The sequence below is a fragment of the Carassius gibelio genome, chromosome B3 (assembly GCF_023724105.1).
Source record: "Carassius gibelio isolate Cgi1373 ecotype wild population from Czech Republic chromosome B3, carGib1.2-hapl.c, whole genome shotgun sequence".
NCBI classification, from domain to species: domain Eukaryota; kingdom Metazoa; phylum Chordata; class Actinopteri; order Cypriniformes; family Cyprinidae; genus Carassius; species Carassius gibelio.
This window is the reverse complement of record NC_068398.1, coordinates 6628257-6645301: the sequence shown is the minus strand read 5'-3', so window position 1 is coordinate 6645301 and position 17045 is coordinate 6628257. Positions and strand designations below refer to the sequence as shown.

The 17045-nt window shown below is 34.6% G+C and overlaps 1 protein-coding gene across 6 annotated transcripts in view; it reads left to right on the top strand.

The window, feature by feature from the left end:
* The window catches only part of rbfox3b (RNA binding fox-1 homolog 3b), a 209978-nt gene that overhangs the window by 97516 nt on the left and 95417 nt on the right, over window positions 1-17045 (top strand). The gene's annotated exons all lie outside the window — the stretch shown is intronic.

The following is a 17045-nucleotide window of genomic DNA, read 5'->3' as shown; positions in this document are numbered from 1 at the left end:
AAGGAAAGTACTTGCAGCAGTTTTATTTTACTTTTATTATTATTTTATATTGAATATATATATATATATATATATATATATATATATATATATATATATATATATATATATATATATATATATATATTGTTTGTTTGTTTGTTTGGTTATATATTTTGAATGTATATCTCAAGTATAAATATTATTTTCTATTCTATTGTATTCAATTTTATTGTATTAGTTTTATCTTTGACTTCACCTGTATCTTTGTTTTGGTCTTTTGATGTACTGTGTGTGTGTGTGTGTGTGTATATATATATATATATATATATATATATATATATATATATATATATATATATATATATATATATATATATATATATATATATATAGTGCAATTAATTAATACTAATTTAAACAAACATTGTTTAATTCTGAAATGCATACTTCGAAGATACTTTTTGAATAATAATTCAGAGTATATTTTTGATTTTATTATGCATTACTTTTTCAATATTTAACATTTTTCAAGTAATGGAGTTGGTTTAGAACGGATTTGATTTTGCTGTGAGAATCATGAAATCTCACTCGTATTGCTGTTGACTACAGACGTTTTGCTATGACAAACCTTCAGACCTGTTTAACTTGCACACTACTCATCTCTCTCTGTGTGTGTGTGTGTGTGTGTGTGTGTGTGTGTGTGTATGAGCATGTTAAAGCTCAGCTGTTTTCTAGTGTTTTCTCTAAATTAATCAGACAGAGTGATTGAATAGCATCTGCTGCAAACGTCAAACACGACTGCAGCACGATCGGAGCGATGGCATGTCAGCTCATTCCAGCGTGTGTGTGTGTGTGTGTTATCGATTCACCCTTGTGACCGTTTCATGTGCTGTTCTGTTTTTATTAAGCTGATTTATCATGTGTGAAACGTGTCATTTAGCCTTTCTTCAACATTGTCCACCCATCAAACTGTTTTTTTTTAATTTTTTATATTGTATCTTTGAGATTTGTTTTTCTTTTTAGGTTAATAAACCTTTAACTTTTAGATGACCTTGGTTGTGATCATCTAATGTCAAGTGTCAAATATATATATGTATATTTTTTTTTTATTTTTTTTTAGACTATATCCCTTGATATTATTCTTTACCTCGTCTTTATGTATGTTCTATCTTGTCTTGATTTTTATTTTTAATTGTTTTGCTTTGCTTTCACTATACATATACCTGAAACACTTTAAATACTGTTTGCATCTCATTCATTTTATTTTATTTGTGTCTTTGGATATGTTTTGTTTAATTTCATTTCGAATATACCTGAAAATAATTTATTGTTTAAGAAAGTTTTCTTCATTATTTAGTTCAGAAATACTTCAAAGCCACTGAATAGTTTTCACCCTTCAAACAGGTAAACAGTTTTTGACACTGTATCTTTAACACTTATAACTATATGTTACTGTACCTTTAATGATTTTGTGTTACTGTCCCTTTAAAACGTTTGTGCAGATGACTTCTGTTGTGATTGTCTGATGTCTGTGTCAAAACATCAAGATGGTTTAGTGTCGATGAACCAGAGAGGATCTTTTGAGTTGATATGTACAGTACGTCACATCAAACATGTTTAATTTCAAACCACAAGTGAGGAAAATCCCTTCAGCACTGTTTAATGGTGTGTTAATGTATGTAAAGCAGTATTGAGCAGCTGTTGTTTGACTGTTCAGGGCTGTAAAGATCTCAGTATTGGCTGACTACAGCGAGACGCATAAAAAAGTGTCTATTGAGTGAGTTTGTCAGTGTCTTTAAAGTTAAGATCCCTTCTAGGCAATAACTGGTGGCTTTCTCTTTGTGCAAAGAGCCAAAGTTTATGTCTCTTACCACCAAAATGACTGGTATCAGCAGATTTTAGGAAAAACGTTTGACGTGAGCACAGACAGCATTCAACATCCTGACTGCATGACAAGACAAATTATTTTAGGTTTTTAAAATGTCGTTGTTTTCAATACTATACCTTATTACTTTATTATTTATTTATTTATTTATTTATTGTTTACTTTATATTACTTTTTAATTTATTTATTGTTTTATTACATTTTTTTTTGGGTTTATCTCATTTAAAATTTATTAATTCTTGTTTATTTCTTTCAAAGATTTCTCATTTTCTATAATTTAAGCTGAAGAACTAAAATAACTAAAATCTAAAACTTTTAAAACTTATTCAAACTATGTATTTTAAAATGACTTATTATGAACCAAAACAAGCACACACACACACACACACACACACACACACATATATATATATATATATATATATATATATATATATATATATATATATATATATATATATATATATATATATATATATATAAACTGATATTATTTACTAAAATAACTAAACAACTAATACACTAAAACAAAAAACTGAAACTTAGTACAAACTATAAAGTAATTTAAAAAATAGCAAAAATAAATGACAGAATGCACAACTAAATTATTAAAACTATAATTAAAATTACAAATAACAAAAAAATGAATTACAAATATTAGCAAAACTATAAGTAGCCTACATTAGTATAAACTATAGTAGAATAACAATACTAAAATAGCACAACATGTCCTATAAATCGGATGTGTAAGTATGTGTAATTTATAGGGAACAAAATTAATATTGACTTGAGTATAAACTAGCTCTCAGTAAACATGGAAGAAAGCCCTTCAGGTTCATCTGTGCTCTTTCTTCTTCAGATGTAGAGCTGAAGTTGGTGTCGTTCCCGTCCTGATTTCTCCTTCAAAAGTTAGTGGTTTATGAATGAGTATTTGTGTTCTCCGCTCACGCCGGTTCCCTCTTCACTTCCTGTGCGTAATGAGGCGCTGTGCGCTAAATGTAAATAAATGTAAATCGGCGGCAGCGCTGACATGACAGATGACTGGGTGCCGCGGCTGCGATGGCCGTCCCGCGGGCAGATGGCTTTTGATTTACTGTTAGCTGTCTGCGTACCTCCAGCATGAATCAGCCGTGATTTATGACGCCGCACTCACAAATACAGCTCCAGAAAATCACTCATCAGCTTCAGATCAACAATGAGCATGAACTTCAGTTTGATTACTTCTTGAAGAGGCGCACGCGATTAAAGCCCATGCGGAGCGATAAGAGACGGAGATCCCGCTTCTCTAGATCACAGCGTTTGTCTCCAGCTCTGATTTGATGCTCTACCAGAGACACTTCAAGTTACTACTTGCTTTTATACTTGTCATTAAAAAAAAAAAAAAAAAGATTTATATCTGTTAATAGGGTCTAAATTAAAATTAAATAAAAAATTAAATTTATGCATTTAGCAGTCGCGACTTAGAGTGCATTCTGGCTATCGTTTTTTACTTATCATGTGTTCACAGGAGTCGAACCTCCAACCTTGCGCTTGATAGCGCAGTGCTAATTGAGCTACAGGAACACTAAAAGAGGGTCTAATGTTTAACTACAGCCTCTGTTTATTTTAATTTTTTTGTAAATAAATTTGGTGTTACTGTACATTACTTTTGAAAAGTTTACAGTCAGGTTTTTGAAGGAAGTCACTTCTCACCAATGTTGTGTTTATTTAATAAAATACAGAAATACAGTAAAATACAAAAATAATACAGTAAACAGCAATACTGTGAAGTGTTAATACAGTTTAAAATATCGTCTTTATAATTCATTTGCATTATTTTTTTTTAAATATAACTGTATGTCTGAAACTTTTTTTTATTTAACCATAGGAACTCTTTATTTTATTTTATTATTCAAAAATATTTTTATTCATCTATGTTTTTGTTGTATTGTTGTCAGTAGTTGTTTTATTATTTCATTTACTTTTTTTATTTATTTTGTATTTTTTTGTTATATTAGATAGATAGCAAGATAGATAGATAGATACATGAATCACTTTATTTGTTGCTTTATCTTTATTTTTTTCTATCTCATATATATATATATATATATATATATATATATATATATATATATATATATATATATATATATATATATATATATATATATATATACCCATAAATATAACATAAAAAACCCATAAATAATTTTAAAATAATTGAATAATTTATTAGTTTTCTTTGGTTCAGTTAGCACTTCAGTTGTGTCAGTCTCATAAATAAGCTCTATGTACAGATTGAGATGTTACACTCAGAACAGGAGTGACACTGTATTCATCTGCAGTGTGAACGTGACTAAAGTGAGGTGTGACTTGTTACTTTAATGATTACATTTCGGCTCAGACTGTCAGCGCTTGGCTTCATCTGTCTATTAGACAAGAGGAAGTGTTTAATGATGGAATCCACAGGCCATTACTATAATGAATAGAAAACCAGTTCATTTCTCTGTCAATAAAACTGGTTACTAGACCCAGTCTCCTGGTCTTTGAGCCTCTCAGTCTGACGCAGAGGTTAAAGGTCAGAGCTCTTGCGTCGTCTGAAATCCATAGAAATGCTGTGATCTGATGACGTATATGAATCAGATTCCTGCTCAGATGACAGTGATTTGAGTGTTAGCGTATGACTCGAGTATTGATCAGTCACTGAATGTGAATGTATGTGGTCATGTGTTCATTTGCTGAACGTTGTGACTCTGTATAGCGGCTGTTTGAGTGTCAGTCAGTCTGAAATCAACCATATTAAAAATGATGTTTGTATTTCAATTCATATATTAATAAATGAATATTAAAAAGGCAAATTTGGACCGTTCCCAGCCATTTTCAAAAACATCTAAAGACGCATCTTTTTCAACAGCTCCTGACCAATTAATTACTAGCACCTATTCTATTCTATTCTATTCTATTCTTTTCTATTCTATTCTATTCTATTCTATTCTATTCTATTCTATCTGTTTTATTTGTTTCTATTATATTCTATTCGTTTTGGTCTAATCTTGGACTTGTCAAAGCACTGTTGCTCTCTTTGTTGGTTGAGATTAAATGATTAAATGCATATTTCAATTCAATTTCAGTTTGTTTGTAAAGCACAACTCCCACTGTACAAAATAAAGAACCATGAACAGAACTGAGACAAGGTCAAAAATGAAACTGCATGACATAAGGCAAAACAAAAACAAATCAGGATTCATTTACGAGATCAATTAAAATGATTTTAACGGGCAGTGTAGGAGCGGTTCTGATTCCCGTAGGTAGACTAAAGTGATCAACCCTAGACTTGAGTCTGTTTCACTAAACCTAAGATCTCCTGCCGACTGGGGGTCTATACAGATCAGAGAGGTATGAGGGGGCTAAACCCTAAAAGACTTCAAAACTAATAAGAGAAATCCTGTAAAGCACAGGTAAGCAATATAAAGCCTGAAGGACAGGGGTCATGTGCTCCTGTCAGGACTTGGGCAGACGCGTTTAAGGAAGATCCCCAAATAAAAGTAAAATAATCAAATTTAAATGTAAATGCAAATATGGTTTAAAAATACATTTAATATGGTGTATTGTTAAATTAATATTAATGTTCAAATCAATTAACAAATATGGTATATGGGTAATATTAATGAAATATTTAAAATAAGTTGATATCGATAAATGAATGTTAATAAACTAATATGGATTATAATAAAAATGTCAATGGCTTATTTTAAATTGATATTACTAGATTATTTTGATACATGAATATGATTTTATAATAAAATTAATTTATATTAAATAAGTCCAATAATAATAATAGATTATTATGGTGTAAGGTTACATTAAATTGAATTAATACAAATTAAATGATTAATTAACCACAACTTTATTTAAAACAACTAATATTAATAAAGTATTATATTGTATAGCTAAGTTAATATTATTAAATAGTTTTTAATACATAAACATGATTTATGATAATTTGTTAATGTAGAATAATTAATTTTAATAAAAACATTTTTCATCTGCATTTGTTTTTGTTTCAAATATATACCTGAAACTTTATTATTATTATTATTATTATTTGAACTTGTGAACTTTTTTTGTTGTATTATTGTCATTTTGTTGTTTTATTGATTTGTTTTTTCCTTTTTTTACAGCAGATAATGACTATTAATAAACTAATATGATTTATAATTAAATTATTAAATATTAATTAATTTATATGGTTTATGGTTAAGCTAATATTAGCAAAATTATATTAATAATTTATACTATTAATGAATTCATATTTTAAATAAAATAAATAAAATATGGTCTATGGTTTAGTTAGTACTAAAGGAATTTTAATACTTGGGTATGGTTTTTAATTATTAATATTAATATACTTGAATCTAAAAATAAAATAAAATAAGAAACCAATATTAATGTTTTCTAATCAATTTAATTTCAGCTCTGGAGCAATAATTATGCCAGTCAAGGATTTACACATTGGTGTGGGAAACCAGCAGCAACATTGCTAATTCACTGGTTAAATAAGATTGTCATATGTTCATTTGCTGATAGTTGATGACTCTGTCTGTTTTAGAGTGAATAATATCTGATCACAGACAAACTCAAAGAGAACACAAAACCCCTTGGTCTGTCTGTTAGCGTGGATGCTAGCACGCGACACGGATCTGATTTCACACTCTGTCAGGAACCATCAGCCTCTCACAGCAGATCATCTCTCTGCAGTACTGCCTTCTGATTGGTCGACGGTCAGGAAAGAGTGTATAATGACATCAAACCCCAAAGAGTAACAGAAAGAGAAGCAGTGAGGACGTGAATGATCCTCCTCTCTCTCTCTGGACTTGGTGTGTGTGTGTGTGTGTGTGTGTGTGTGTGATTGAGACCCCGGTGAACTCAGTAGCTTTTAATAAATGAGTCTGTCTGTGCTCTGTAGTTTAGAGAAGTATTTCTCTCTAATGCTTTACCAGACTTTCAGAAGTGTGCTCTGCTCAAACTCAGACACTTCCCACTAAACACTTGACGTCGGATCATGTCTATATTAGGTCCGTCGGTCCATGAGCATTTCTGAACATCTATTTGACGTCCAAACTAGATCCACTATTTGGACGTCCAACCATGACCCAACTTGGACATCATCTTGAAGTTCAACATTTTACCTTTGCATGGGTACGTTTTTTAGTGGACGTCATTTAAACGTCTATAGGGCCTATCAACATGATTGATACATGAAAAGTTCAGATGCAAAAGCCTTGAGGTCTTTTTTTTTTTTTAATTAATTAATTAATTTTTTACAATTTCCTGTTTCTCTTTTAGGTTTTTTTTTTTTTTTTTTTTAAGTAGCCTAATCAAGTTTTTTCTTTATTCGTACATGTATTTTTGCATGTATCTGTCTCTTAACAGTATATGCACACTAACTAAGTATAACTCAGACATGTCTCATTAGACGTCGCTCTATATTCTGGACTCTGGTTTGGCTGTTTGTTTTGAGCCGTCTGTTCTGGGACAGTCAGGACAGTGTTCACTCGCTGATGACAGCGTAACTTTAGTCTTGCGTCACAAATTGTTTCCCCACTTCCTTCCAGAGGAATCCAGGAGGCGGTGATCCTCATCCTCGTTAAGGTTTGTGTTAATTAATCCCTGAACGAGCCGGAGTCAGACGTGGGGTCAGAGGTCAAGGGTTGTTGTGTTAGCATAAGCGTATTTCACTAGTATGGAGTCTTCTCTGGATGAATGTGATGTTGAGCTGCTAATAAGTCAACATGTCCTCAGTTGTGTCACTGTGTTATTTTGTCATAAACCCAAAAGCCCAGTGGGCCAATTGGTGAGAACACAATTAAATATTTCTCAGTCTCTGGAGCTGTGGTGTGCCTGCTTTGATGTTTTGTTCTCAGTGGACCAATTAAACCATCAGGAAACCAGTGGATTTTATACCACTTAAAAAAAAAAAATAAAAAAAAAATATTGAAGTGATTGGCTAGCTGAGCAGAAAAAAAGGGACATTCATAGTCTGCTTTTAGTACAATATTATATTGTTTATGTATTATAAGCTCTTCATTAGTAGATTTCTTGAAATCATTGACTTCATGCTGTTAGCTTAATGCATGTTAGCGGAGCCGATCTGATCGTTTCAATGTTCGTTCTCTCTCAGAGGCTCATGGCAGATTTGCTGATCCTCACAGACTTGGAAACTAAGTGTTCAGTGTCTGCTGACCTCTCTCTCTCTCTTTTTCTCTCGTGTGTGTGTGTGTGTGTGTGTGTGTTACCTGCGCTGTAGACTGACCTGTCCTGTCAAGTCAAGTCAAGTGTGTGTGTGTGTGTGTGTGTGTGTGTGTGTGTGTGTATATATATATATATATATATATATATATATATATATATATATATATATATATATATATACACACACACACACACACACACACACACACACACACACACACATATATATATATATGTAGTGTTATATATGCAGTAGTGTTAGTATTTATCTAACTTTCTATTGTTGTTTTTTTCTTATTTTTCTTATTTGCATTCAGAACAGACACATTTTATTTATTTATTTGTAGTACAGTACCTATTATTTTTATGCTTAGGGATGTAGCCTACTATACAGATGTAACATCTCAAAAAATATTGGGATATTTAATTAGACTTTTGTTCATTGTTTTGACAGTTTTCTTACTGACTTTAAAATAACAGTTTCTATTTTAATATACTGTAAAATATAATTTATAATAGCATCATTCCTCCAGGTCTTGAGTGTCACATGATCCTTCAGAAATCATTCTGATATGCTGATTTGTTATTAAAGCTGGAAACATGTTTTTGGAACCTATGTACTTTGTTTTAATGAATATAAGATAATTGAAATACATGGAAATCTTGTGTTACAATATACACTTCTGTTCAAAAGTTTAAAATCAGTAATGTTTTTTTGCTTTCCTTTCCCTTTTTTTTAAGTAAAAAAGTAATGAATACTTTTATTCAGCAAGGATGTGTTAAATGGATAAAAAGTGATAGTAAAGACTTGTATTGTTAGGAAAGATTTTACTTTGAAATAAATGCTTTTCTTTTAAACTTTTTATTCATAAAATCTTCCAGAGAAAAAGTATCCCAAACTTTTGAACACCGTGTATTTATCACAGTATCAAGGTTTTAATTGTCATGATATTAATGTAATAATGCAAACAGTCTAAAATATACTGGACATTTTCTTCATGCAAAATATAATAGTATTCTTAATTTTCTTTCTGATGATTAGGATGTGAAATATAGATTAATCCATGACTCCAGACGCCTCTGAATGCATCATGAATAAAACATGCCTGTGCTGGAATGAAGTATTCCTGTGTATTTGTGTGTTTGTGGCATGGATGTGATGCAGTGGATTACATGTGCGGTGCTGATTTATGAGCCTGTGATGGTCATAATTAATCTGTGCTGATGGACTGATGTATGCACAGCATATGGCTGCGAGAGGCAGATTATCTCTGCACCACGGCTCTGCTGAATCAGCGGTACAGTACAGTACAGTACAGCTCCTTCAGTTCTCTCAGTGCGGCTGCATTACTGCTCAGACGATGCTCTTCTGTAGCTCAGGACACTTCTCAGCTGTGATTTATTAAAGTATCAACCTTAGGAGAATAAATCACACACGACGAGTGTAGAGCTGTAAAAGAAATGTGGAGAACAGCTCGGATGAGTTCACATTGATATCTCTGACTTTGATTAGCATATTTTGTAAAGTCTAATATATTTATTTATGTTTTAAAATGACATATTTTTACAATTATGTTTTGCAAAAAAAAAAAAGATATTTATTTTGCAGACTTTTGTGTCTCTGAAATACTGTCCTCAATTTAACGTAAATAGAAATGCTGTATAAATGTAAAATTATAAATATATTTAAAATATATATTTTATGTAAAGGAAATACCTGTTTGTTTATTTGTTTGGAAATCTTATCAAAATTGAATGTATGATTTAAAATGTAAAATGATATTTACAATTTAACACACACACACACACACACACACACACATACATAAACACCAAACACCAAACACCAAACACCAAATAATGCAATTAAAAGTCAGATATTGCAATATGACAATTTAAATAAATATATATATATATAGTATAAACAAACAAACAAATAGTATTTTCCTTCATGTAAAATAAATATTTTGAACATATAATGTGTGTATATATATATATATATATATATATATATATATGTATATGTATGTATGTATGTGTGTGTTTTTTTTTTTTTTTTGAATTATATTTAGTGTAGAAAACAAAAGCGATTTGTTGGACAATTTTACATTTATTTATTTATTTGTTTATTTGCTATAGCAACAGCGTACACGTCACTCAGAATACCTTAGCAACACCCTGGCAACAGCACCGTTATATATATTGAAATGTGGACTCAGAATCCAGTTTGAATGTGGTTTTGGTGTGATCCTTCGCTCCCGTTAATCTTCCCCTGGATATTCCCAGACTGTAATGGAGGCGAACGTAGTCGCGGTGTTCTTTCAGGTCCTCTGAGGCTGTACCGGATCTGGCAGAAAGAGTCGAGCACAACTCTTTCTCAGAGAGTTAGACTGGTATTGATTACTCCTAATTAGATTCCTATCAAGTCCGCAGGGAGCTGAGTTCTGGCACGTTTCTGAAACGTTTCTGAAGCCGCTATATGAAGCTGGCTAACTGGGTTTGAGGAGCCCCCAGAACAAACCCTGATTCAATTACGCCGAGGATTTCTGTGTCTAATTACACGGCGCTCCAACATCAGTCAGCTTCAGCTTCTTGATCACGTGTGTTCGGGCCGACAGCTCGGGCTGCGGTCTGCGGGACGAGGAAATGCCATCTTAATGCATCTATGTTCTGCGGCTGGGCTATTAGCAGAGATTAGACATCGAGGAGCTGTCAGGCTGCCACACGCCTGCTTTAAATGATGAAATGGATTGTTTACCGTCTGTCGGCCGAAGCGACGCCCGCTATTGACAGCCGAGTCATTCTTGAGATGTTTACTGGAAAAACACGATCTGCCGAAGTCCCTCTGAAACCATCATTTCCCCTAATGCATTGGTTAATGTGACAGGACGGTGATTGTCTTTATGGGAGTCGTTCGAGATGTTTTCTTGTACCTGAAGCCGAGACATTAGTTTTAGCATTAACTAGGAAGGTTAATCTATATTCTGATGCTTTTTTGGGTTTTTCGGACAAGAAACTGTATGAATGAGGCAGGGCGAATGAATTTTAGCAGCATGCTGGAGAGTTTTGCCAAGAAAATATTCAAATTTAATAAGAAATTAATACTTGTATTTAGCAAGGATGCGTTAAATTGATTGAAAGTTACAGTAAATTAATTTATAATGTAACAAAGGGCTTCTGTTTCAAATAAATCTTGTTCTTTTAAACTTTTTTAGTCATTCATAAGCCTAAAAAATAATAAAAATGTTACTGTTTCTACACAAATATTTGGCAGCAAAAATGTTTTCAACATTGATAATAATCAGAAATGTTTCTTGAGCAGCAAATCAGAATAAACACACTCTTAATAAACACACTCTTGGTAAACAGAAGATACTTATTTCAAAAACATTAAAAAAAATCATTCCAACCCTAAAAGTGTGAGTTTATATATACAATATTTAGGATTGTGGTTTCACTTTCATGACAATTAAACACAATCAAATGCTGTTTAACCAAATTAAACTCAGTGTAAATAATTAAGCCAACTGCAAAAATCTTGCTCACATTAAATGTGATGTGCAAAAAACATATATTTATTATTGTAAACTACTAAGTTTGTGTGAATGGTAGTTTTAAGCAAAAGGTTTTTGAAAAGGTTTTGAAGTTGTATCATAGTAATGAGACAGTGATACTGTATCAGTGAAAAATATGTTAAAGTGTCATTTGAATAATGTTGCAATGTAAAAAAATCAATGTCTATATTTTTCTTCCCTTGGTTTTGGGTGAATTATGAGCTAAATTCCCTCAGAAACAGATCGTGTGTGTGTGTGTGTGTGTGTGTGTGTGTGTGTTTACAGGCTCGTTACTGATCTGATATTCATAACGGACAGTAAAAGGTCAGCCGTGTGAATTAAAGTGAAAGATGGTTATCGTGCGCTGTGAAGTGCACACATGTAGCCAGATCATTTCTGCAGCTAAATGTTCCCTCGGTGCTCGGGGAAGACCGGCGGTAAATTACACCAGGACTTCAGACTGATCTCCATCTGTGTGTGTGTAAATCTCCCAGCTCTTCTTCTGGCCATTACCTGAGCGTTTCTCTCAGCCCTGTTGATTGCTACTGTCAGCATCTGCTGATTTACACACTACCGCTGCTAAACCTCCTCCAATCTCCCCGTCTATCCATCCATCTGTCCATCCCCGGCTCTCTTCAGACGCCTTTAATTCCTCTGAATGACCAGCAGGAATGCAGTGAGACAATACTGATGTTTGTATTTGCATTCGCAAGCATTTACTGTGATACAAACAGATATTTGTTTATGGAAGTTCATTATTAATGCATTAAATCAGTGGCCAAATTTACACTGCACGTGTCTGTGATGCAATTACGGTGAAGACATGATCAACTCATGATCCAGCATGTTTCAGAAGCATCCCAGAAGTGGCTCTCCATGCTGCTTTGCTAAAGATACACGCATATGTCTCTTTCGATGGCTGTGATATATGTAAAGCTAGCATGGTCCGTTCATTAGCTGGTTTTGACTTCAGGCCTGTAATGAACATGTGGTCACTGATGAATGACAGAGACTGGACCCGTAGCCGCTGCTTGTGTGTGTGTGTGCGTGTGTGTGTGTGTGTGTTTTAGTTGAGTGTATTTGTGTACACATGTATACATGAACACAGTGTGAAGGTTTGTTTAGATGGGGATAAGAGAGGACTAGATACAGCCTGAAGCACAACCCAACATCAACAGAGAAAAAACAGGTCAACAGCTCTGGGAATACTGCTCTCTCTCTCTGTGTGTGTGTGTGTGTGTGTGTGTGTAGTCGTTGTGTTTGAAGTGCACAAAGTGTTCAGATATTAGCTGACGTCAGTCAATACCATCATCATCAAGACGTGGGTATATTCCTTCAAATAATCATGTTTTTGATTGACAGGATGATATTATTCTACATATATATGAATGATATTACTAAGATTTTTAAAAATTGTTATTCATTGTCATGCATTCTCATATTGTACATATTTTATTTTAGTTAGAGTTATGTCCAGTTATTGTTGTATAAATAAATACAGTTGTTCTGCTTTGCTTCGTGAGATAAGAATGTCTTAACACTCAGCTGTTTGGTCAAATAGTAAGTCAAGAAGAAGAAGAAAAAAAACACAGCTAGTATTAACTTTGGTTCACTCATCATACTGGAGATGAAGGTTTAATGGAGCACACTGCATTGTGGGATTGTGCAGTATTTCTCACAGTGTGCTTTATCTGCACTTTTGTGTGAGGCTCTGGAGCATCAGTGTGACGGACAGCTCTTCATCCTCTCAGATCACTCTCTTTACATCACAGCAGTAACAGTGAAGGTTAAAGTCAGTCTTTGTGCAGCTCCTTACTGCGTTTTCAGAAGTCAATCACTGATTAGATCATGAGGGAAGGACAAACAGTGTTTGCACATCAGTCAAACACCATCGCACTCCTTCTGTCGCTTCATCAGTGTCAATAACTGCAGTTTTAGCCGCTGGACAGGAATGAGACGCTCAGTGTGTTGAGTAGAAGACAATTAGCCAGTGCAACACAATAAACAAAAACAACTTTATATAATAAAAATTCACTTAATGAGTCACTGTTAGTAATCAATGGAGTGAGTTTTATGGTGGGACTAACTGTTTATCTGACCATTAGAGTGAGTATTTCAAATAACTGTTTGCAAACAATTCTTTCTTTCTTTCTTTTTTATATTATGAGATTCTATGATTGTATTTGCTAAGAGTATAGACACAGAAACTAAAGCATTTAATTAGTTTGTTAGTTAGTAAAATAATAGCCATGTGTATCTTGGTAAAGTATAAATACGAACCCTTGTATATGAATATATATAACAAATTCATACCAACATTAATGCAGAATTCTAATAAACAGAACAATCATATACAGTATATAAATTATATTCATATGTATTTGTAATATATATTAAAAATAAGTTAATATTGTGTTTTAGACTCATTCTCTAGACCCTCGCGTTTGTGTTACTGTCTCTTTAAGACTTCTGCATTAAAACAATACGTTTACTGCATAATGTTGTGCTTAAAGTTGCTAAATTCTCAACGAGGTTTTTATAATGTATTCAAATGTGGGCGGGCATATGTTAATGATCTTGCTGTGATGTCATAATCGTGTGGTTTAGGTTCTAGTGTTGATTCACACACATGCGCTGCTGTGACTGATGTGTTTTTGAAGCCGATTATTGGATATCTCGGCTACTCTTTCTGCTTGTGTAAATGAATGTGTGCTCTGCTGCTAGTCAGCATTTATATTCATTTCTGGGCAGGACGAGAAACAATCATTTACAATGTGTAAACAGTGTTTACCGTTACTCACACACCTTCCGGAACGGCAGGGACTTTATTGGCCCTTTGAGAGGCGAGAGAAAATGAGCCGCGTCTTCGCTCATTACTCTGCTGCTGCTTCAGAGAAACACACAGATGGAGAGAACCAGGAGAAAACAGACGATGAAATGATCCGCTGTCAGAAGAGAAGAAGAGATTGTGGAGAAGAGTTTGAGGAGCACAATGAAAGATTCATTCATTTATTATAAGAGTTAAAAACACAGAGCTGCATTTAGAAAGCAAATGCACAGACAGTTTTTAGAGGAATGGGATATATATATATATATATATATATATATATATATATATATATATATATATATATATATATATATATATGTGTGTGTGTGTGTGTGTGTAACCCCTCTCTCCCGCTCCTCCCACTTGCTCCGAGTGGGGCTCGAACCCGGGTCTTTGGCATGGGAGGCGGATGCACTAACAAGTCGCTAGTGCATCTCTTGAGATCAGGGAGTGAGGTTTACCTGCACAGCACTACTCACTGGCCTCCGTTACACTCACCCCCCTAAACCTCACTCCCGTCCGGGTCACGGCACCAATGTAACCCCTCTCTCCCGGGTCCTCTCTAACGCTACTCACACTCGCTCCGAGTGGGGCTTGAACCCGGGTCTTTGGCATGGGAGGCGGACGCACTAACAAGGAGGCTAAATGGCTACAGTCTCTTAAAGGGAAGGTGAAGTACTGCATCCTTCATAAATCCAAAAAGTCTTTAGTTTTATTATATTCATAAGAGAAAGATAGTCTGTACCGATTTTTCCCGGAAAAGCACGACCGACTGGAGGCGTGACGTGTGGGCGGAGCTAAAGAATCACGAGCGCCAGTAGGCTTTTGCGTTGAGAGCGTTTGGAAGCTGTGACATTACCGTGAGGAAAATAACATCATCCAAACAAACCATGGCTAACAGTCAGAGTCAGCCGTTTATTTATGATCCAGAATCAGATCCCGAGGCTGAAACTGAACGAGAGCAGCAGCAGCAACGACTCCCCCCGAGCGGGGCTCGAACCTGTCTCCAATGGGAGGCGGACGCACTAACAAGGAGGCAGAGATATTTGAAGCAGTTTTACTCACCGCCTGTGGTTCTAACACACGATCGTGACCCTTTTTCGTTGGGACTGCATTATCCTTAAGAAATAAACGATATGCAAATCCGTCGTCAAACTGGGCCTTGTTTGTAAAACAAGCATCTTCGAAATGCAGGGAACAAACACAAACACTTGCACAACTCCGTTGATGCTCTGTAAAAATAAACTCCATCCACTGGTCCCTTAATGCTGTTTTTTTTGGTAATCTGTGCAGGGTTGTCTTGCCCTGGCAACCAAAAACACACTCCTTTTGTGACATTTCGCGACGCTCTCGCTCTGATCAGTGAAGTCTGTTGTGCTCTCAGTGCACTTCTATACGGGAGCGCGCGCTCTTCCGGCAGAAGTGCCTCAGGACCCATATAAGGAAATTCGGCTCCATCTAACGTCACACAGAGCCATACTCGAAAATAACTTTCCAAAACTTGTGACAAACCGGAAGGAGTATTTTGGGAACAAAAATACTCCTTCAAACGTACAACTTAATTTTTTAAACTTTGTCCATGTTTAGCATGGGAATCCAACTCTTTAACAGTGTAAAAAACTCAGTATGCATGAAATAGCATTTCACCCCCCCTTTAAGATCGGTCTCTTTAGATCGGGGAGTGAGGTTTACCTGCACAGCACTACTCGCTGGCCTCCGTTACATATATAAATATAAACCAATGAAATAATCACTTACTTTCAAGATGCTTTTCAAGAAAGTATAACAATAATTCTTAGATGTTTTGACTGGAAATGGTACATAATTACGAATAGTATTTTTGCTGTGTAATGATTCGTGAGATACTGTAATCAGCCTCACTAATGAGAAGTGAAGATGCTTTCTGGCCGGTTAGTTTGTATGGTGCGTCTCAGCTTTAGCGGAAACACTTGATGAAATGAAGCTGAAGCGTGCAGATGTTGTAATCTGTGCGTGTCTCTTTCATAACACTTACAGTAGAAGGAATAAGTAATGCCTTTTGACGTACAAGCCATTATACAACTCGTTTCCAAATGATTCCCAAATGCTCAGATGCTCCACATCGCCTCAAAACATCTACAAGAGGAGAGAGAACGGAGAACAGAGGAACCGTGGCGCTTGAAGCCGCGCCGACAGAAGCAGAACACAGATTTTCAAAGGCGGGAGTTTTTTCTTGTACAGTGTGTGTCGTCGCCCGCAGATAAACTCTCACACAGGATCTGACATCAAACGAGTCCGTCTGAAAGATCAGAACCCTCTTCAGATGGAGATGTTCAGTGCCGAGCTAAAGCGCGTGGACTTCAGTGACGTCAGAAATTCAGACTGTTTATCCTAATGAAAATGGAAAACCGGAGGACAAACAAATGAGAAATCAAAGTGTGTAACACTGTGTTCTAACTAGACTCGACCATCATAAAATCAAGTGAAATATTTCCTTTAGACTTGGCCGTGAACACGTTTTTATTTCCATCTAAGTTGGATGAGACGTTTTATGGGTCTCTTGGTTTCTGTAAAGTCAAGGAGA